The sequence below is a fragment of the Vicugna pacos genome, chromosome 16 (genome assembly GCF_048564905.1).
Source record: "Vicugna pacos chromosome 16, VicPac4, whole genome shotgun sequence".
Taxonomy (NCBI): domain Eukaryota; kingdom Metazoa; phylum Chordata; class Mammalia; order Artiodactyla; family Camelidae; genus Vicugna; species Vicugna pacos.
The window spans coordinates 35,381,837-35,404,705 of record NC_133002.1 but is presented as its reverse complement, the minus strand read 5'-3'; the positions used below and the strand labels follow the sequence as shown (position 1 = coordinate 35,404,705).

At 42.1% G+C, this 22,869-nt stretch overlaps 1 non-coding gene across 1 annotated transcript; it reads right to left on the bottom strand.

Annotated features, from left to right (window-relative positions):
• Positions 1–21,914: 21,914 nt before the first annotated feature.
• TRNAA-CGC (transfer RNA alanine (anticodon CGC)) lies at positions 21,915–21,988 on the bottom strand. The gene has a single exon. It is a non-coding gene; the product is annotated as a tRNA-Ala (tRNA).
• Between the last annotated feature and the right edge of the window lie 881 nt (positions 21,989–22,869).

Sequence of the window (22,869 nt, the reverse complement as noted above, 5' to 3'; positions counted from 1 at the left end):
CTTCCACTTTTTTTGTCTATTGTGAATAATGCTGCTATGAAAAAGAGTCTACAAATCTCTCTCTTAGATTTTGCTTTCAATTCTTTGGAGTATATACCCAGAAGTGGAATTGCTGGATCATATGGCAATTCTATTTTTAATTTTTGAGGAATTACTGTTCCTATAGAGGCTGCACAATTTTATATTCCAATCAACAGCGCAAGGATTCCACTTTCTCCACATTCTACCCAACACTTGTTATTTTCTGTTATGTTTTGTTTTTTCTAATAGCCATTTTAATGGCTGTGAGGTCAGCAAATAGCAGTATTTTTGAAGTGGTTAATTTTACTCTTTGTGATTTGATAAGATTTTGAAGAAGTAAGTTGTTGCCTGAAATAGTATGTGAATGTTACATGGGAGGAAAAGTATGTTTTCAGACTCTATAAAGCCATATTGTCAACATTAAAAGGAAATAAAAACATTTTTTATATATTTTTAATTATGAGAAAAATATCGATGGAGGAGGTGGAAGCCTTAAGCATCTTAACTCCAAGCCTGGATCCAGCACAAATCCTTTGGCTCCCACCGTGGGCAAAACCCAGAACCAGAAGAATCAACAGGCCCCCGATTCAGGATTGAGAACACTGAGGATTTAGGACGGTGTTGCAAAATCCTGATGGGTGAAAGAAGTCATTTTTGTCTTAGGGAAAGACAGCAGAACACTTGAGATGACCCTGATCTGTCCAGGGTGCTGACAACTAGCAAGCCATCCTGCCAAACAGCTTGGAAAGAGTTGATGCTAATTACGAAGTTAGCTCCAGCAGCTTTAAAGCTTCCAGTCTCAAGGAAAACTAACTGAAAGTCCAGGCTCCTCCCCCTTCACACTCCCTGGAAAAAATTGTCAGAGACATCCTGTCTTGAACCCAACAAACTAGAATCCCAAGGAGCCTTGAAAAGAGCCACAAAGTTCAAAAAGAAGTACAACTAAATAACACCTTGTTTAAGAATATATGAATATTGGATTAAAATTTTTTAAACAAAAAAGTAATAAACTCACAACTCAGGATAATAGTAAACTAGGGGAGACCAAGGCAGCCAGACAAGAAAGGAGGACACGACAGACACAAAGTTATTGGTATTGTTTTGGTGCTTAATTTGAGTCTTTGATTCATAGGCATTTATTTTAATATTACACTTTAAGTTCTAGGTATATGCCACATGTACTTTTTACATGATCTAAAAAATGCAATATAAAAGATAATGAAAATTAAGAATATTCCTTAAAAGAATCTTGAAAAAAAATTAAGCCTAGGGATGTGTTTACCTGGTGCCAAAAGAATTGGGCCACCCAAAGAAATGAAAGCTTTTTTTTCATTTCTGACACTGTTTGTAACTATTTAAAACATTAAAATTGTCAATTTTACACTTTCATATTGAAAATGTCAGTATATAAAATAATGCAATGTATTATGGACAAGTTTAGAAATATTGCTTTGTCACTCTCCTATTTTATAAAACTTTTTGATCCAAATTGCTCCTTTGGTATCATTATCCTTGTTGTCACTACTGGGACTGCTTGAGCACTCCCATCTGAGCTACTTGAGGATAAGCGATCTTCTCATTATATGATGGTGTCCCTGGAAATATTATCTGAAGATACCCATCCACTATCCATGATCTTCACAACGTAACCACCTATTACATACATTTTTAATTTTTATTATTAAAATATTATAAAACAGACAACGTAGAAGGAACATATAATGAACCCCCATATTCTCATCCTCCAGAATTAGCAATTATCAAATTTTCACACACTTGCCTAGTCTATTCTTTCTGTTATTATTATCATAAACTCCACCTCACATCTTTTCAACCCTACAGATTTCAGTATGCATCTTTAATATATAGATGTTTTCTTCAAAACCGCAGTCCCACTATCATGCCTTAAAAAATAATAATCCTTTGGTGTCATCTATTTTCTAGTCCATTTTTGAATTTTCCAAGTATTTCAAGAAAACCTTTTTGCAGTTGGTTGGTTTGAATCTGAATGCAGTCAAGGTCCACACACTGCATTTGAGGATGTCTCTGAAATCTCTGTTAATCTAGTGTAGTTCACACTCTCCTCACCCTTTTTTCACTATTATGTTGTTGAAGAAACCAGGCCAGTTACCTTGTAGAATATCCCATATTCAAGATTTGTCTGTGCGTTTGAGATGGCATTTGACTTGTTCCTTTATCTGCTGTATTTCTCTTGAACTCGAAGTCAGGTCTAAAAGCTTGATTCTATTCAGGTTTAACTTTTCTCTTGGATAAGAAGGTGGTGTAAGTCCTTCACATTGCATGTCCCCAGAAGGCACATAATGTCAGGTTGTCTCAGTTTTCGTGATACCAATATTGATCTGTGGCTTCAGTAGGTAACAACTTGAAGCCTCTACTGTAAACTTGCTCATCAAAAAAGATTATTCCAGGATTTAAAAAATAAAGCAATCCTCTTAATATACAGAAAAATGCAGAAATAGAGGAGAAAATAATCACTTATGTTCTTGCCTACAAAGTCAATGATACATGCTGCTTTTTAGATCATTTGCTTCCATGCAGTGCATTCATTTTTTCCTTGCTGTGGTCACATTAATGTACATTTTTAATATGCCACTTAAGTACTTTCAGGTGTTATTAAAACTTATGAACACCAGTTTAGTTGCAGCAATGCACATTAGTCAGCTGTTACTAAAACTTTGAGCCTGAGTAGGGTAGGGCTGGCAGGCAATGGGAATGAGGCTTGATTTCCTCCAAGTGGGATGGGTGGTGACACGGATGGCTCTGCAGCTGTCAGGTCCCTCCCAGAACTTCCCCCAGGTCCCTTCAGCTTAGAAGCTTCACTCTCTGCTTTCACAGACCCTTAGAGAGAAACTCCTTTTGATTCTGGCATCCTAATTTTAAAGTTGTATCCCATATAATAAAAGCATAAATGAGGAACAGATACTTATTTCAGCATTGGTTTTGACAGCAAAAAACAGTGCCTCACATGGGAACAACTGAATTAAAAAATAACAACACAGAAATTATAAAGCTACTTTAAAAATGCATTTGTAATGATTTTCAGGTGAACACTATAGATTGAACACTTGCACATACTTTTTCTCCCTGCCAAATCACCACTAAATGAAATTAAATGGATTTATTTTAGTAATATTTAATTGAAGGATAATTACCATACAGGAAAGTCACCTTTTTTAGAGTACAGTTCCATTTTTATTTTTCTATGCATCTTAGTTTTTTCTGTGCATTTTGGACAAAGGCATATCGTTTTGTGAAACACCACCGCAGTCACTACCCTTCCAAATTTTTTTATGCCTTTGTGTTGTCAAGTCCTTCCCCCACCCCCATCCCTGACAACCACTGACCTGTTTTCCATTCTTATGATTTTGCCTATTCCAGGATGTCATATAAATGGAATAATAGAATATGTAGCCTTTTGAATCTGGCCTCTTTCACTTACCATAATGCATTTGAGATTCATGTGGTTGCGTGTATCAATAGTTCATTTCTTTTGATTGCTGAGTAGTTTTCCATTATATGAGTGTGTCTATTCACCAGTTGAAGGACATTTGGGTTATTTCTAGTTCTTGGCAATTACAAATAAAGCAACTATAACCATCCATGTACAGATTTTTGTGTGAACTTGTTTTCTTTACACTTGGATAAATATAGAGGTGTGGAATTGCTGAGACTTACGCTAGATGTATGCTTAACTTTATAAAAATTGTTAAGTGTATCTTTAACTTTATTAGAGACGGCAAACTGCTTCCCAAAGTCGCTGTGCCATTCTGCAGTCCCACTGAGAAAGCATGTGATCCCTATGAGCTCCACAGCCTCAACCCTACTTGTATTATCAGGGATTTTTAAATTTGTTTTTTGTTTTGAGCTATGCTAACAGATGTGTAGTGGTATCTCATTGTGGTTTTAATTTGCATTTCTCTAAAGAGTAATCATCTTAGAATCTTTTCATGTGCTTATTTGTCATTAATGTATCTCCTTTGCTGAAGCATCTGTTTGAAACTTTTGCATATTTATCATTGGATTGTTTTCTTCTTATTGCATTTTAAGAGTTCTTTCTGTATTCTAGTTCCCAGTCCTTTATCATATATGTTTTGCAAATATTTTCTCCCTGCCAATGGCTTGTCTTTTTACTCTCTTAACAGTGTCATTTGAAGAGCGTAAGTTCTTAATTTTGGTGAAGTCCAGTTTTATCATTTTTTTCTCTTATGGATCATGCTTTTGGGGTGGTATTTAGTATATTTTTGCCTAACCTAATGTCAAAAATATCTCCTCCATGTTTTCTTCTAGAAGTTTTATAGTTTTACGTTGAGGTCTGTGATCTATTTTGAGGGTTTTTTGTTTGTTTGTTTTAATTCTCTTTCAGTGTGATCAAAAAATCATAAAAAATAATCTTATTGTTGTTACTTTACTTCTTACCATTTCCACCACTCTTTATTTCTTTAGTGGAGCCAAACTCAGTATGCTTATCACATTCACAGGGTTATTTTAACAGGACGTTAAGCAGATTTTTTTTTAAAAAATAGCAATTTAGATAGGAGAGGCTATCAACAAAATTTTGGAAACTGGAAACAAATGGTGAATGATAACAGACCTGGGGGAAGATGCCGATGCAGCTGGCAGTGGGAAAAGTCTTGAAAGGACCCTGATTTTTACATAATTCCCTAAAGGTTCTGGGATAGAAGTTTCCGGAAGTGGGAGAGAAGGTAAGGTTGGAAAAAGAAAAAAGGAAGATTGTTTAAAAGCCTGTTTAAGAAACAGTGAACCTCAGATTCTCTCCAACTCAACAGAGATGAACAATTTCCCTTTCCAGTTCCCAAAAGAAGAGTGGAAGTTTATTGGGTGGTGAGATTAAAACAGTCTCTGGGAGGAGGGGGTAGCTCAAGTGGTAGAGCAAATGCTTAGCATGCATGAGGTCCTGGGTTCAATCCCCAGCACCTCCCCTAAAAAAGGAATAAACCTAATTACTTCCCCAAACCCCCACCCTAAATAAACAAGTAAATACATAGTCTCTGCACTACTGTGAACAAGAACAATGAGATGCCAGATGTAGCTGAAGGTGGAACTACTGTTCAGGAAACAGAAGGGTAAAGTAATGTTTACGTGTTAAATTTTGAGACCCCGTTCCCAAACCTCTCCTTCCATTCAGCGCCAAGACAATAGTCGCGAGGCTTAAACTCCACAGGCAAGGGATCAAGGAGGCCTTTTTAGAGAATCCTATCAGTTCGTAAGTAAAGATGCAAAAAGGGTCCCCCCGTCAAAAAGTCCAGCCAGATCACTACATGAGTCCATTGTAGATAAAGCCACTCATTAATTTAGCTATTCCAGTAAGTTTTTAGCATCCCATTCTCAAATACAAGCAGACAAAAGGGTCACTCCCTCTCTGAAAGCCTGATGACAAAGCCCATCACCAAGTGTAGGTTGTGACCAGAGCTTTCAGAAGAGATTTCTTCAAAGAAGATAAAACCGACAGAAGAAGCTAAAATAGATTCACTTCAAAGCACACCATCGCAAAACTTCCAAATATCAAGGACCCAGAAGAGATCCTACAAGCTTCCTGAGAAAGAAAAAAGAAAAGTACACATATGAAAAATAAAAAAAACCAGAAAGGCTTTATACCCCAAGAATAACATCAGAAGTTAGAAGACAATGAACCATTGCTTATCTGAGAGAAAGTTAATTCTTAGAATTTTGTACCCATGAAAATTAACAATTTAATGTGAACTGAAACAAGAAATTCAAGATGTGCAAATTCTGAAAATACAGACATGCCACATATCCCTTCCTAGGAAGCTAGTAGGGTGATATGCTCTACCAACATGAGGGCAGAAGTCAAGAAAGAAAAAGTCATGGAGCACAGGAATCAGGAATCCAGCTCAAGAGAGAAGCCAAAGGATGACGATGGAGAGTGATCAGCCCAGACTGGAGCAGGAAGGAAAGATTCTGTGAGGGAGAGAGTCGTCCATAAGGTGAAATGGATCAAATTACCTGATGTGTCGGAAAATACTGAGAAGCAATCTGGACAGTAGGTGAAGAGTTTGGGGTTGGAGTGGTGATATAGCCATAGAAAAACAGGCAAGCAAAAACAATTACTAACTTGAGAGAGGAAAAAGTTGTTCAGAAAAGGAAAAGCACTCGTAGTACTCTGTACGAGTTTCAGTCGTGAATAGGGTTTCCATGGTCCCAGTAACGTGAACATGGAGTATTGACCTAGCCGTATCAGGTTTTCAGCCACATTTATGATATAATTATATCGAGACTGTGTGGGGAAGTGGGCATGTATAAGATAGATTGGAGGTGAGGCAGGGAAATCCTGATTTTCCATCCTAAGAAGTAAATAGATAATGTCTTAAAACTGCAGAACAAATAAGTAGCTATATAAACATGTTAACATAAGCTAAAGGAGTTGAAGGGAGTTGCCGCCGAGGAACAAATAATGAGGGAGGGGGTGGGAAGCTAAAGTTTTTTAGACCAAGAATTGCAGGGCAGTTTAGTTCTTTAAACTACTATACTGCGTTTGGCTGTGCTGCCCGCCACACCTGGGGCTCCCTGTCCTGTTCCCTCTGGTGCTCAGGCAGGAGCCCCAAACCCCGGCTCCATCGAGTGTGCTCCTCGGACCATACCCAGTCTCATCGGTACACCTAACACCCTATATCTGATCCCTTTCTCTATGGAGCCTCAGGCTACCGGGAGTTCTTGTTCTCCCCCACGTCAGACACAGGAGAGACCCTCCGGGCTAAAAAGGGCCAGAAAGTCCTGGAAGGGCAGCAAGTCCCAGGCTGACAAAGATGAGGGTGGAGGGGGCAGAGATGGGCACCTGCCCCAGGCATCACCTTCACCTCTGGCCCCGACACCGGGTGGCCGAGGTGGGAAGTGACTGGGAGCGTGTGGACACCCAGCTTCTCAGGAGCACCCGGGGCAGAGCCGCGCCGCCCAGCCCGGCCGCTCGGGTGCATCTGGCCCGGTGGCCGCGGGGCGGAGCCCGAGGACTGGAAACGCCCGAGCGCGGAGCCCCGGCCCGGCGGCAGGGAACGGCTCACCACGTCCTCGGTTGCCTCTGCGGGAGCCGCGCGGAGGCCTGGCTCCCCCCGGGCGGCGGGGCTCGGGGCGCCGGGGAAGCACGGGGTCCGCGGGGCGGCTGGAGTCTCCGCATCCTCTCTCCGTGCACGCGAACCCGAGTCCCCTCGCCCAACACTCGCACCCGTTGCTGCCGGACCCTGACCGCGCTCCCGCCTGCAGCCCTTCACCGGCAGAAAGGGCCGGCCCAGGGCCCCAGTCCCGGCCACCTTCTGCTACTCTTAGTGACCAAGGGGGTGGGGAGGCTGCAGGGAGACGACGCAAAAGGCATCTCAGGTGCCGGAAATTAAAGGACTGAGGGTCAAGAGGTGGTTGGATTAGGGGAAGGAAAGTTTGGAGGAAAATGCGGGGGTGGCAGGAGGGTAGAGGAGGGGTGGTGGAGGCATAAGCGGCCAAACACATCATTTAATGGAGGGATTAACACTTTCCAGGCTTAAGTGTTTTTTGCATTCATTTTATTAAAGCACTTTTTTTTCTTGCAGATAAAAGTGATGCAAATCTATTTTAGAAAATTTGAAAATTTACAACAAAATTAAGAGAATAACTTGCTTCTAATCTAATGACCCAGAGGCAATCATTTATATAACCAAACCCTATTTAAATTTGTATCCTGCTTTTAAAACTTAATGTCAAGAGCGTTTTCCCGTATCATCAAATAATTTATAAAAGTGTGACTTTTGAAGTTGTATCATATTTTATGGGAAAATAGAAGACCACTTATTTAGCCAGTTCTTTATTGATGGAAGAGTAGGCTGTCAGTTTCTGAATATTCTCTAACTCATGCTGCAGCCAACATCCTGACACATGAATCTGTGCCAACATATGCTCATTCTTTTAGTATAAGAACTAAGAGTAGAATCATTGAGTGAAATACTATGAATACTTTTTCTCAAATTTATTTTAATTCTAAAAGCAGTACTTGTAAAATATATAAGCAAAAGAGAACATTAAAGATCTGCCCTCGGTCTTTGTCTAATTCCCCAGAGGTGACACTGGTCACATTTTTGTAGTAAAGTTTCAAGATTTTCCATATGCGTTGAGAGCTAAACTACACCAAGATCTATGTCTGTGTATGTAGGGGCACAAAACCAAACATCAAATTTATGATCTTTTGATTTTTTAATGATTTAAAAAAATAAAATAGATCACTGTAAGAAAAAATACACATTCATTATAAAAACAGCAACAATTAAATAAATTAAGAAAAAAAAAGAAAATAATTGTTACAATGATGAACCTACCCCTCAAGTCCTTGATTAAACTCTAACTGCAGGTACATAGGACAGAACAGCCGACTGAGCTGAGACGTGAAGTCACTGGCCTGTTCTCCTGCCCTGACTGAGTGGGCCCCTGACCTAGGGGTTCATTGGGGGATGTCAGCTCTGCCCAAATAAAAATTTGTTTTTAATTTTTGTAACAGCCTACATGGTGAACACTATTGCCCCATTTTACAGAAAAGTAGAAATCAAGACACCTGACTTCCAGGTCAAAGTTCTTCCCACATCCAGGACCACTTCATCTTTCTGTATTGTTATCTATCTTGCCTCTTCACCAGAATACAAGCCCTGGGTGGCAGGGCCCTGCCATCCTGGAGGCCACAGACCCAGCTGTGATTCCAAGTGGCAGAAGTCTTATAGGACCTCTATCCTGAGCTAGGCCCAGGCCAGGGCACCTGGAACATGATGGATAACGTAGTTCAATGGAGGCTTCTAGAGGATGGTTCAATGGGGTATAGCCTGGGGTACCCCTTCACTGGTGGACCATCTTCCTCGGTGAGGAGGGGAAACGACCCTGCCACATGATCTCTCATTCAAGCTACTGAGTCATCTTGAATGATCTGTAACCTTTCTTTGCCCACACACACCAAGCCCTGTGGGTTCTCAGGTTGCAGGAATTTCCTCAGCTCTGAGGGCTGGTGTAGGCAGAAGAGTGTCTTCTGCCTGAGGAGGGTGGGGGAGGACTTTGGGCTCTCAGACTACTGGGGAGGGTGTGGGAGAGCAGTTTAGCCCAGGAGAACTGGTCGGGTCAGAGGTGGCCATGTCTGGGCTGGAAGGGCTCACAGTTTGCTTGGCTTGAAGGCCAAGCCCCTATGTCTTTACTCGGGGCCACTGTCCTCCCAGAATCTCAGATAGTAATGACACTGGGATGACAGCTTCCACCCAATATGCACTGGACCACTCTGGGGTCTCCCCTCCAGCACCCCAGCTTCAGGGGTCTGATGGCCTCTCCTCTTGGCCCTCACAGGGAAGGGGGCCAGGCTTTTATCATGGGACCACCGAAGCTGACCTGAGAGCCAGGGACAGGCACTCGGTCCCCATCTTTCCCAACTCTACTTTCTTTCCTAATGTTATTTGATTAGTTGTAATTGTTTTACAATAAATGTGCATTTTTCTTAAAATGATTTATTATATATATTTTTAAAGATGAAAGGGTTGTGTGATCTGCTGTTTCCCTATGGTATACAATGTACAACTTTAATTCATGGAGGATCTGAGGTGTCTTTCCCTCAATACCCTGCAGCCTCCGCACCCCCTTGGTCACTAAGAGTGGTAGAGGGTCGCCAGGACTGGGGTCCTGGGCTTACCCTCTCTGCTGGGGGAGGGCTGCAGGCGGGAGGTCCGGGTCCGGCACCGCAGTGCCCGGTGCTCGTGCTGGGAGAGAGACCCGCGTACATGTGCGCGCAGACTCCTGCCAGCCCCGTGGACGCCGCGCCTCCCCCGCACCACGAGCTGGCAGCCCGGGGGAAACCAGGGGCCCCTCCAGGGCCCCCCACCTCCAACCCCACTCCTGCAAAGGCGAGGACTGTGCGCCGGCTCCCTCTGGGCCCCGCGCTCCAGCGTCTCAGTCTTCGGTCCTTGGGCTCCGCCCCGCGGCCACCGGCTCAGCTGCACCCGAGCAGACCTGCTGGGCGGTGCGGCTCTACCCCTGGGTGTCTACATGTGCCCGGTCACCTCCCACCCCGGCCACCCTGTGTTGGAGCCAGAATTGAAGGTGAAGTGATGCCTGGGACGGGTCCCCATTCCTGCCTCCTCAACCGTCATGTTTGTCAGCCTGGAACTTCCTGCCTTTCCAGGACTTTCCTGCCCCCTTTAGCACGGAGTTTCTCTTCTGTGTCTGATGTGGGTGGGACAGGAGCTGCCCCACAGACCGAGTCTCCTTAACTGCGGAGGGAGTCGGTCAGCCAACAGATGTAGGGATGTCATGTTCTGTTTCAGGAACTGATGGTGAAGGGTACCACAGAGATAAGGGACTCCATCTTTTGAGAGAGATCCCAGGCCACTATCTGCTTTGTTGCAGCCTCAACTAAACAGGTAATTTTAGGAACTGTTTTTAGTTCCCATCTTAAGTTGATGGGACCCCTATGCCTCCCAGCCTTCCTAGCTGGGATTCCATCTCCTGCAGGAGCCAATCTGTCTCCCCATTGCCAGAGCTGGGTGGCATCCTTATCCCTACCTCAGAAATGAGTGTAATAGAGGAGAACAAATCTGACTCCATAATGGATCTATTCTTTTAGTTTTAACCACTGTGCCCTGTTTTCTAGGCTTAGTCTTGCTAGCTCTGCACCTTGTGTGAAACAATGTTGCCTTTAGCCTGAAATATACAGGAGAGCCTATTCTCCGGGCTCTGACCTTTAAGGATGTTAGCACTTCTGCACTTATGTAGAGATGGCAAGTTGCAAAATAGAGAATAACCTTTGTTTTGTTGGCGATTTACCAGGACACCATGGCCTGACCCACATGGATGGCTGCAAAAACAAAGACTTCCTACACCAAGAAGTTTGCAACAATAAACCACACCCCCTACCCTGTTTTTTTGTATAAAAGGAGCCTGTATTCTGACTGGAGCAGGGTGATCCTCCAGGACATTAGTGTGCCATTCTCTCAGTCTGTGGGCTTTCCAAATAAAGTTGCTATTCTTTGCTCCAATACCTTGTCCCCCGATTTATCAGCTTGTCATGCAGCAAGCAGAACGAGTTTGGACTCGGTAACATGAGGGAGGTGACAACAGTTGATGACAGGCATAGAACACAGGTCTCCTATAGAATCCAATGACTTTCCTCTGCCCAGACTCTGTTGTGGGGGAATTGTGAAGCAAGGAGGGGGTCGAGCCTGATTCTACCCTATTTGGGCCCCCAAGAGCTGCATTGCCACAGAGCTGGCTGTGGAAAGGTGGTCCTGGGCCTGGGTTGTGGGGAGGAAGGGAGAGGCAGAGAGGGAGAATCTGTGGGACTTCCCTTCTCCACCTTCCACCTCCTTTACCTCTTACTACAGAGACTCAGGAGCAGTGGTGTCCCATGTTGGTCATGAGTTCTCTGCTGAATTAGGCAGTCTCCCCACCCCAGCTCTCACCATCTCAATGAGGCTGGATGAGGAAAGTGGTCTCACTACCTCACTCCGCCTCCACTCCAGCTAGCTCTGGAAACGAGATGAGGACCGGAGCTGGACCCACAGCTCAGACTCTGGTCAGGCTCGGGTAGCTGTGGGGGCAAGATGGGTGGGTGAGGGGTCTGTGATGGAATAAGGGTCAGAAACATTTTGAGAGTGGGATGGGTGAGGCTAATGGGAGGGGTCTGACTCCCTGTGGGAGTGGGGGTGAGGGAACCAGCATACCCAGGCTTGGAAGTACCTGACACTCCCTTTCCTAAACATCCAGGCAGCCCTCAAGGCAGCAGGTTCAGGGGCAGTGTTAAAGGTTGGGACTATTCGGGTCTCATAGAAGTAAGAGGTGGTGTGTACTGTGGTGCACACAGCCTGAGTTTGGGGACACTTCTTTATGAGTGAGTCACTTGTTATCACTGGGCAGCACCTTCAGCCATTATTTGTGATCTGGTTCTGATTGACCTGCTTTGGTGCAGACACCCAAGAGGAAGTAAATGAAGTCAGATAAGGCGCTCCATCATGAAGTGGGCTCTTTTGGGAAATTGGGTGCCCTCTTCTGGATCCTTGAGGAAATTCACTGTATCTTTTCCATTCTCAGAGTAGTTCCATGACCATTTTCACCCCTTACCTCTACTCCACTCACAGGCCATTGAGGGGTCCCTTCATTAGGGATGAAGAGGGTTTGGGGATCCCAAGATTGGATTTCAACACATAAAACCCTAATATAGTCTAAACAAGCATTTACATAGTACTTACTACGTGCTTTACAAATATCAACTCATGTATCCCTCACAGCTACTGATTAGTAAGTACTATTATTCCTGTTTTACAGATGTGGAAATTGTGGCACAGAGAAGCTAAGTGCCTTGCCTAAGGTCACACAGCCTCCTACAGCAACACAGGCGCAGCCAGAGGATGTGTATGCTTCAACAGAGAGTCTCCCCAGGCCCATTCTCTGAATCCCCTGAAGCTCACCGCACACCTCCCAGAGATGAACCTGTCTTGCCTCATGAATAGAAGGTCAGAAGATTTCCAAGAACCTCCCTTCTCTGACCTTGTTGGTTCTGGGAAGTGGAAAGTGAGTGGGGAGGGAGGGCTACTCAAAGTTCTGAGAAACTCAGGGAGAGTCTCAGGAGATTCTCTAAAGCAATATGATCCTGTCACTAACTGAACCATAAGCCGGTGTAGACACGCCAGTCAGATGGCATCCACACTGCCTTCCCCCTCTCCACCCTCTTGGCATGGAGGAGGACCTGGGGAGGGATCACAAGACTCACCTCTTCTGAAACCTGAAACCTGGGGGTGTATGGGGTCAGAACTCTCTTTCTCTCATTTAAAAGATAAGGAAATGAAGCCTCTTCCTAAGACCCGCCCTCACTCACCACATGTTAGATGACAATCTGCTGTGGGTGTTGGGAGATGGGGACACAGAGGTGGCTAAAGAGCAGCTCTCTGCCCTTAAGGAATTCTGTCTAGGAGAGGAAGGACAGGTGAGGAAAGGACAGTTGCAATTCAATGTGACAGTGGACAGCGGAGGCAAATGCTGCAGGAAAGGGGGCTGCTTGGGTGGGACAGGAAGGTTTTGAAGGAGGTGCCCCCTGAGATTGGTATTAGAGGATGGATCCGGATTCGTGGGCAGGGGGAGCATTCCAGGCTGCGGCTCAGGCAAAGAGGCAACTTCAGAAACAACTGCGTAAGTGCAGAACTGTGAGCATTTATCTGGCTGGCACAGAGGCTGCCTGGGATGAGGACAGGAGATTGGCCAGGGAGGTGGAGTCAGATCGCAAAGGTCTCCCTCGCCAGGCTGAGGAATTCAAACTTGACACCATAAGTGCAGGCGAGGGGTGATATCATCCTCTCCAAAGAGCATAGATAAGGAGGCATCTCTCCATGCTCAGAAGGAGCAAATGGAGGACAGAGGCACTAGGGATGATTCACTTGGTTTATTAATGTTTTTCATTAAACTTGTGTGGAGTTCTCTATTAATCAGAACTCTTTCTGTGCAAGTGGTAGAAACCCACTCAAAACCACCTTCAACAAAAGGGAATTTTTTTCTGTGAGAGCTTAAAAGAGTGAAGGAAGGACCACAGGAGCCACCAGAGCTCCACCCCTGCTGATGGCTCATCTCCAGCTCTGCTTGGCTCTGTTCTGCAGAGAGACTCCCTCACGTGGAGGGAAAGTGGCCACCCACCGCCCAGCCCTCTGCCTGTATCATCTCAACCAGCAGTCCCAGTATGAAGAGGACCTCCTTCCCATGTCTGTATATTAATCCCAGGGAAGGATCTGATTGGTCCTACTGGGTCAGTGATACTCGTTGGTCTAATCACTGTTGCTGAGACTGTGATTAATCCATGCTGGGTCACATATTCATCTCTCTAGTGAAGGCAAAAGTGGAGGGAGCATCCCAACTCAAAGCTCCTCAGGACCGTGTGGAGTGAAGGAAGGAGTCCCCCAAAGAAACAGGGGTTCAGTGATCAGGAGGTGTGTACAAAACGAGCCAGCCAGAAAAAAAAAAAAGAATGCTTCCACTCTTGTGTGCCAAACGCTCTACTAAGATGCTACGGATTCAGAGATAAGATCCCTTCTCTACCATCAAATACTATAGTCTAGAGGAGGGTTTGGATGATTAGAAATTGTCATGATGATGATGAGATATGGGGATTCTCCAGACACTTGGAAACCCAAGAGAGGGGCACCCAACCCAGACTGAGACAGAAAGAAACCAGGAAAAACGTTCCTCCAAAAGTTGCCCCTCAACTGAGTTATAAAAGATGAAGAAGGGGTGTGGGTATGGCTCAGCAGTAGAGCGCATGCCCAGCACACACGAAGTCCTGGGTTCAATCCCCAGTACCTCCATTTGAAATAATAATAATAATAAATAAGATTTTTAAATTTTAAAAATTAAAGATGAAGAACTAGCCAAGGGAAGAAAGGTAGAAGGAAGTCCAGGGAAAGGGAGCAGCATATAAGAAGGTAGACTACTCTAAAACAGCAGGTTCCTGGCGTGGGCAAAAGGGCAAATTGTTGTGTGCTTCCTCAAGAGAGGGGCACGGAGGGTTTGCAGTGTGGGGTGAGAGGACCTGGGGAGTTCAGAGTTGCAATCAGGAGTCTAGGGGCCCGTGGATCAGTCAGGTGGAGAGACCAGTAAATAGTTGGATTTTTTTTTTTTTTAATCTAGAGGTTGAGAAAAAGGCTTAAGCTGTGGAAATAAATTTGGGATTCATCCCAGTGGGTGGCAGTGAAAGCCATGGGAGGATGCTGTCACTCGGGGAGAGCAAGAGGAAAGCTGAGTGCGCCCACGTCGGCCGAGTGGGTGGACACAGCAGACACAGGGCAGAAGGCGTCTGAGAAAAGGATGAGCTGGTCAGCAGCACGTGGTGAGGACATGAGTTGTGCTCTCAGGTCCCCAGGCCTCTGCAGGTGTAATTCTCTCCCACTTGAAAGCGTCCAGGGAAAAGAACAGATTACCTATGAAGGAATGAAAATCAGATTGTCATCAGGCATTTCATTGGCAACCTCTGATGCAAGAAGGTGGAGCAAAAGCCTGCAAAGTGTGGGGTGGAGGGGAGTGTGCAAGACTGCTACTTGTCCCAGCGTCTGTTCCCCATTCTTCCTTAGTGATAGACCCTTGAGTGTTCAGCTGTGCATGTAGCCATCCAGTCAAGGTTACATTCCAGCCTCCCTTGAAGCTGTGTGGCCATGTGAGTAAGTTCCAGCTGTCCTTTCTTTCTTTGCACCTTCCTCCATCCATCCTGCTGCCTGGAAAGCCCATAGGATGCCATCATCTTGGACCATGAGGACAAGGACCACATCTTATATGTGGCAGAAAACTGGGAGGAGCCTAGTCCTCTGCAGTCTCTTACATGAGAGAAAAAATAAACTTCAACTTGTTTGAGCCACTGCCATTTTGGGTCTCTTATTTATACTAAACCTAATTCTAACTGATACTGAGGGAAGATTATGCCCAGCCAAAATATCAATCAAGTACAGGAATCAAATAAAGTTATTTTTGTATAGGCAACAATCCAAAGAGAAGTCAGGAAATAGATGTTCATATTATTTGAAGTCCTAAAATTAAATAAAATTAAATAATAGAAGGAGTAAGTAAAGGGGTGACTGGCAGGGATTAGGGAAAGACGGGAAACAGGGAAAGCAAGCAAAATTCACCATCTTCCATGGCAAGGAGTCAGGAGATACACTGTTTAAACTTGATGAATCGGGTACAGAGATGTTAGCATATTTTCTGGCATCAAGGAAGTACTATCAGGAAAGTTAAAAGGAGATGTGGTTGAAGATGATTACTTCTGGGGAATGGGCCTCAGAATTGATGGAGAAAGACTTTAATCTTTCAATTTTACTCTCTTGCACAGTGTAGACGTATGTAGAAAACCTCTGAAGGGTACGTACCTGACTCTTAACAATGTAAATCTCAGTGAGTAGGCACTCCCAGTGGAGAAGGGTCTAGGGACAGACTAAAGTTTTTCGTTATAACCTTCTATGTTATTTGGTGTTATAAAAATGAGCACTTACTGGTTTTGTAAAAAAATTTTTATGTATTTTTTTTTAAAGAAAGGCAGGAGGTGGGGGAGATAACAGACAGAGGTCCGCAGTCTGGAAAATACCATAGACAAAAAAGGACAAGATCTCTAAGGACTCACTTCCTTGGCAGTGAAATTTGGTTTCTTTTATCAAGTCTGATTGCCCCAATTTTGGCTGCTGCCTGGCTTTATCTCGTCCATTGTTCTCTGTGGCCAGACCTGAGAGGGGTTTAAAGAGAAATCCCCCCTTGGGAGGTGTCCTGCCCAAGTGCTCCACTCCCTACTGGCATAGTTAAAGTTGGAATTATCTCAGGGCTGAGCAATCAGAGGCCTCTGTTTTCCGGGTTTGGGATTTCTCTGGTGACACAGTTCCCTTAAATCCTAGCTGGCTGGCTGTCATCTCCATTCCTAGGGATGCCACATGCAAGTAACCAACGCCAGAAATCTTGCCCAGTCATGAAACTTGATTCTGAACCCACTTCTTGTGGTTTATCTCTTAGCAACAGGCTTGGGGCCTCTGACTATCCCTCTAGGCCTTAGGTTAAGATTCTTCCTTGATATATGGACATCCGGGGTTCACAGCCCAGCATTCTTTCTGTGACTGAGACCTTGAATTTTCTTTGGAGAACCATTTTTCCCTCTCCCATCCTCAGTCAAGAGATTTAATCTAGTGAGATCTAAGGGTTGTTTTTTTTTTTTGTCCCATATATCCCAGACTAGGTGCTAGAGGAGCCACCAATCTAGAAACACCAATAGGTACAAGGGAATAAAAAACCCCAAACTCTATGAAACCCTGCTGTCTCTAACTAAAGGATCAGGAAGAGGGCAGCTTAGCAATACAGAAAACTTTTGAACAGTAGCCACTTTACTTACTACAGCCAAACACTACCAAAAAATCCCCCTAAACAGGACGAAACAAAAAACTGTGGCCTAATCCCCATATATGAGACCAAGTGGGGAGTTAAGATCCAGGCTTCCCAGACTGGTAGGAGGCAACTGACCCTTCCCCTCAACAACTCACTCAATGAGGAAAGGCTAAATAAGGAGTCAAGACTTACATCCCCACTCAGGGCAGTCTCCTACTCCAGTGTTAGTGGAGATCACATGGAGAACCTGGACTTCCACCTCTACTTAGCAAAGGAAGGGATGCCAACCTTTTCCTTGCCTGAAGTGTCAGAGGAAGACAGCTAAAACAGGAGGTTTAAATAAGATCTAGAGTATCATAACATAATACTCAAAATGTACATATTTCAGTAGAAAGTCACTCACATCAAGAACCAGGAAGTTCTCAAACTGAATGAAAAAAGAAAATCAATAGATTCCAACACAGATGACAGGCATGTTAACACTATATGACAAAGATTGTAAAGCAGCCATGATAAAAATGCTTCAACAAACATGCTTGAAACAAATGGAAAAATAGGAAGCCTCATCAAAGAAACAGAAAGTTTCAGTAAAGATATAGAAGACATGAACCAAATGGAAATTTTAGAACTGACAAAAATAATAACAGAAATTTAAGAATTCAGCGGATGTATTCAAGAGCAGTGAAAGAGAAATGACATCTTTTCAATAGGGGAAAAACAACTCGAATGGCAGTAGATTTCTTGTCAGGAACCACGGAGGCCAGAAAAAAGTGGCATATTTTCCAAGTGCTGAAAGAAAATCACTATCAGCCCAGAATCCTATATCCAGTATAAACGTCCTTCAGGAATGAGGGAGAAATCAAGACATTCTCTAATAAAGAAAAACTAAGAATTCATTACCAGCAGATCTAACCTTTAAAAATGACTAAAGGATATTCTCAACATAAATAAAACTACAAAAGAAAAGAAAAGAAACTTGGAACATCAGGAAGGAATTAAAAATATGATAAACAAAAATATACAAGTAAATTCAACAGGCTTGCTTTCTCTTCTTGAGTTACCTAAATTATGTTTGATGGCTAAGGCAAAAATTATAACACTGATGTGGCACTAAATGTATACAGAGGAAATATTTAAGACAATTATACTAAGTATGCGGAGGATAAAGGGAAATAAAGGGAGGTAAGATTTATATATTTCATTCTAACTGGCAAAATGACAACACTAATGGACTGTGACAAGAGATATATATGTGTGTGCATGTGTGTGTATAATGCAACAACTAGCATCTACTAAAATATGCTATACTCAAGACACTATAGATAAATCAAAATAGAATTCTAAAATATGTTCAAGAAACCTGGAGGGAGGCAGGAAAAAGAAAGCAATCAAACACAGAGAGAACAATCCTAAAACAAACAAACAAAAAGGCAGACCTAATCCATACCATATCAGTTATTACATTAAGTGTCAGTGGTATAAATACACCAATTAAAAGACAGAGATTGGCAGAGTGAATGAAAAAAATATGACCTAACTACAATTGACCCTTGAACAACATGGAAGATTGGTCCTAGGACTTGCCACTGATACCAAAATCCATGAATGCTGAAGTCACATAATAGGCCCTCCATGATATAGATCTGCGGTTCCACACCCATTGATTCAACCAATTATAGTATTTACTGAAAGAAATCCATGTATAAGTGTACCTACACAGTTCAAGACCATATTATTCAAGGGTCAACTGTATATACTTTCTACAAGAAATTCACTTCAAATATAACACTATAGACAGACTGAAAGTAAAGGATGGAAAAGGTACATCATGCAAACATCAAAAGAAAGTAGAGGTGGCTATATTAATATCATATAAAGTAAACTCCAAAGCAAAGAAAATTACCAGACACAGAAATGATTAAAGGGTCAGTTGACCAAGAAGACATAATTCTAAGCGTGTATGTACCAGAGAACAGAGTTACAAGATGTGTGAATCAAAAACCAATATAAAAACACAAATTTGAAAAAATATATGCACCTCTATGTTCATTGCAGCATTATTTACAATAGCCAAGATATGGGGAAGTAACCCAAGTGCCCATCAGTAGATGTATGTATAAAGAAGATACGGTATACATATGCAATGTAATATTAGCCATAAAAAAGAGTGAAAGCTTGCCATTTGCAACAACTTGGATGGACCTAGAGGGTATTATGTTAAGTAAAATAAGCAGACAGGGAAAGACAAATGCAGTATGATTTCACTTATACGTGGAATCTAAAAAACAAAACAAATGAACAAAAATAACAAAACATAATGGGTCACAATACAGAGAAAAAAACAGATGTTTGCCAGTGGGGAGGGGAGTAGGGGGAGAAAAGAAACAGGTGAGGGATATTAAGAGGTACAAACTTCCAGTTACAAAATAAATGAGTCAAGGGTATGAAGTGTACAATGTGGAGAATATAGTCAATAACTATATAAAGTCTTTGTATGGTGACAGATGATAACTAGATTTACCTTGGTGATTATTTTGAAATGTATAGAAATAGCAAATCAGTATGTTGTATCCCAGGAACTAACATGGGTCAATTACAGGTCAATTATATAATTGTAAGTCAATTATATAATGTAGGTCAATTATACTTCAAAAAACAAAGTCATAGAAAAAGATCAGATTTGTGGTTACCAGAGGTGGGCTGTTGGGGGATGGGGGAATTGGATGAAGGTAGTCAAAAAGTACAAATTTTCAGTTATAAGATAAATAAGTACTAGGGATATAATGTACAACAGGATACATATAGTTAACACACTTCTGTATGCTATGTATGAAACTTATTTAAAAAGTAAAATCCTTAGAGTTTTCATCACAAGGAAAGAAAATTTTTGCTACTTTTAAAATTTTGCATCTGTATGAGATGATGGTTGTTCACTAAACTTAGTGTAGTAATCATTTCATGACATATGCAAGTCAGATCATTATGCTGTACACCTTAAACTTATACAGTGCTGTATGTCACTCATATCTCAATAAAACTGGAAGAAAAAAACAGACAGGGAAAAAAACTTGATGTAATCGAAAGAAGGAATAGACAAATCCACAGTTAAATTGGAGACTTCAAAATGACTCTTTCTACAATTGATAGAATAACTAGACAGAAAATCGGCAAGTATACAGAAGAACTTAACAATATCATCAACCTAATCTAATTGACATTTATAGAACACTGTACTTGACAACAGCAGGATACACATTCTTTTCAAGTGCCCACAAAACATATACCAAGATAGACCACATCCTGGGTCATAGAACAAAGTCAAAAGTTTTTGAAGAATTGAAGTCATATAAACTGTGTTCTCCAACCACAGTGGAATCAAACCAGAAAACAATAACAGAAAGGTAACAAGAAAATCTCCAAAACACTTGGAAACTAAACAACATATCCATGCAGCAAAAAGAAAGTCTCAAAGGAAGTTTTAAAAAATGCATTGAACTGTATCAAAATGTACAGGTTAAGCAGTGCTTGACAGAAAAGTTTATAGAAAAGAAGAAATGGTCTAAATGACCTAATTACACCAATTAGAAGACAGAGATTGGCAGAGGGAGTCTATATGCTCATTGAACAAGAGTTTCACTTTAGATACAAGGGCATGAAGAGGTTGAGGTAAAAGGATAAAAAAGATATTCCACACAAATAGTAACTAGATGAAAGCTGGGGTGCCTATATTACTTTCAGACAAAGCAGATTTTAATTTTTTTAAAGGTTACCAGAGACAAAGGAGATTATATATTGATAAAAGGTTTAACAATTACGAACATATGCCCCTATATATATGCATGTATATCAAATATTCACTATACTATATACTCTTGTATATTATTCATTTATATGATATGATATATAGCATGTATATTTATTCATATATATAATTTGTAGGAAATGAAGTGGAAAGAAGAACAAATTAAATGCTAACATGAAAAAAGCAATTGGTCAGATCCAGAGAGTGGGATACTCCTCTACAGAGCAGCTGATCTAGAAAGTCAACAGCATGAAAGAAAAGGTGGGGGGACGGTTCCATATTAAAAGATCTTCAAGGAGAACAACAATCAAAAGAAAGATGTGGACTTTGGGAGCCGTGCGAACAAATCAATCATGGAATACATTTGGGGGACAGTTATATACATGTGAATAAGGACTTAGTATGGGAACATATCAGGAATTATTGATGATTTTGCCAGTGTGATAATGGCTTTGTGATTATGTAAGAAAGTGTCCTTATTTTTTAAGAGATGTAGACCAAAATATTTGGAGGTAAAATATAATGTTCACAATTTTAAATACACCTGAAAAAACAAATGAAACGATATGGGAAAATGTCAACAATTGTTAAATCTGAGGGATTTTTTTGTATGCTTGAAAATTTTCATAATATAAGGTTTCAAAAGAAAAAGGTTGTCACTGAGGACAGCAACCAAGAAAACTCTCTGGCCCTGGTGATGTTCAAGAGCCACCTTGGAGAATGCCTTCAATCCCTGCCAACCCCTGCCAGCCCCACAGGCTTGATTCCCATCTAAATGAATATCACTTACTCTTTTCTTCTTTTTAAAAGGCAACCTGCTGTTCCTCCAGTCACAGCATCTATCCAAAATGCATATCCACTGTTTTTTCACTGACCTGCAGCCCTGGGTTTCTCTGGTTGGTGTTGAACATGAGGAGTAGGAGAGCCTTGGATATGACCCTCCATTTCAGCCTGTGGTTGGAGTCCTCATCACCAAGCTAAAAGCTTTCATTGCTCTTTCTCACCCTTAACTCCATGATCAGGAATTGGCTCTGGGGCTGTACACCAGAAACACAACATTGTAAATCAACTATACTTCAATAAAAAAAATTTTTAAAGAAAAGAAATTGGTTATTGGCTAAGTTTCATAAGCTTTTTTTTAAAAAAAGTTTATTTATTTAATTTTTTGGTGAGGGGAGGTAACTAGGATTATTTAATAGTTATTTACTCTTAAAGGACGTACTGGGAATTGAACCCAGGACCTCATGCATGCGAAGCATTAGCTCTACCACTCGAGCTATACCATCCCCCCAGCTTCATAAGCTTTTGATACTCCTTTGGAATCTGTATGTCAATACTTCCCCAAGACCTAGGAAAAGGGGGCTCCACCTCTTGATGGATCAGAAAATAATTTCCACAGGGGTAAAATGAGGATGTGGGTTCTGTCCCCCGCAAGTCCTAGTCCATCCCCACAGTTTTCACCTTGTTTCCTAATCATCTGATATTACTTTGGGATGAGCTGGATATACATCCTCCCACTATAGGAAAAGAATGTGCAACATCTTTTTCATTCTCTTACTCACAGTGATATGATTTGCTTATTATGACTGAGAAGCTATGTCTTAATCAATGTTCTCTTAGTAGTCTCAGACTCCCACTCCAAACTAAAGAGAACTTGTTGTTAGCACATGGATATGGCTCAGGACAAAGAGAGGAAGTTCAGTAGGATCTTAAGAGGAACTGGAACCAGGAAGTTCTTTCTCACTCTTGCTCTTGCTCTTGCTATCACTCACTCCCTCTCTCACACTTTATTCCTGTATCTCTTTGCACATCTTTTCTACTCCTGTATCCACAAACTGTATTCTCTGCATTTTTATATACTTGGCTGTCCTGTTGCACCACAGTTTACATAAACTATATCAAACTAACTAATGACTCTCAACCCCAATTCTTTCATGCAATCCTCTTCCAACCAGCTATGATAGAGTATGAGGCAGGGCAGGGTTACACTATATGAACATGACCTTCAATGTCTTACCCCAGGAGGGAGGAGGGTATAGGTAGAGTTGTCATAAAGGAGGAGTATATCCATTACATTGCACCAAAAGCACTACTATTCAACTATTCATTTAGCTGACTTGTAGATAATAATCCTATTAATAAGTTGCCTTACTCCATTATCTTGCCAT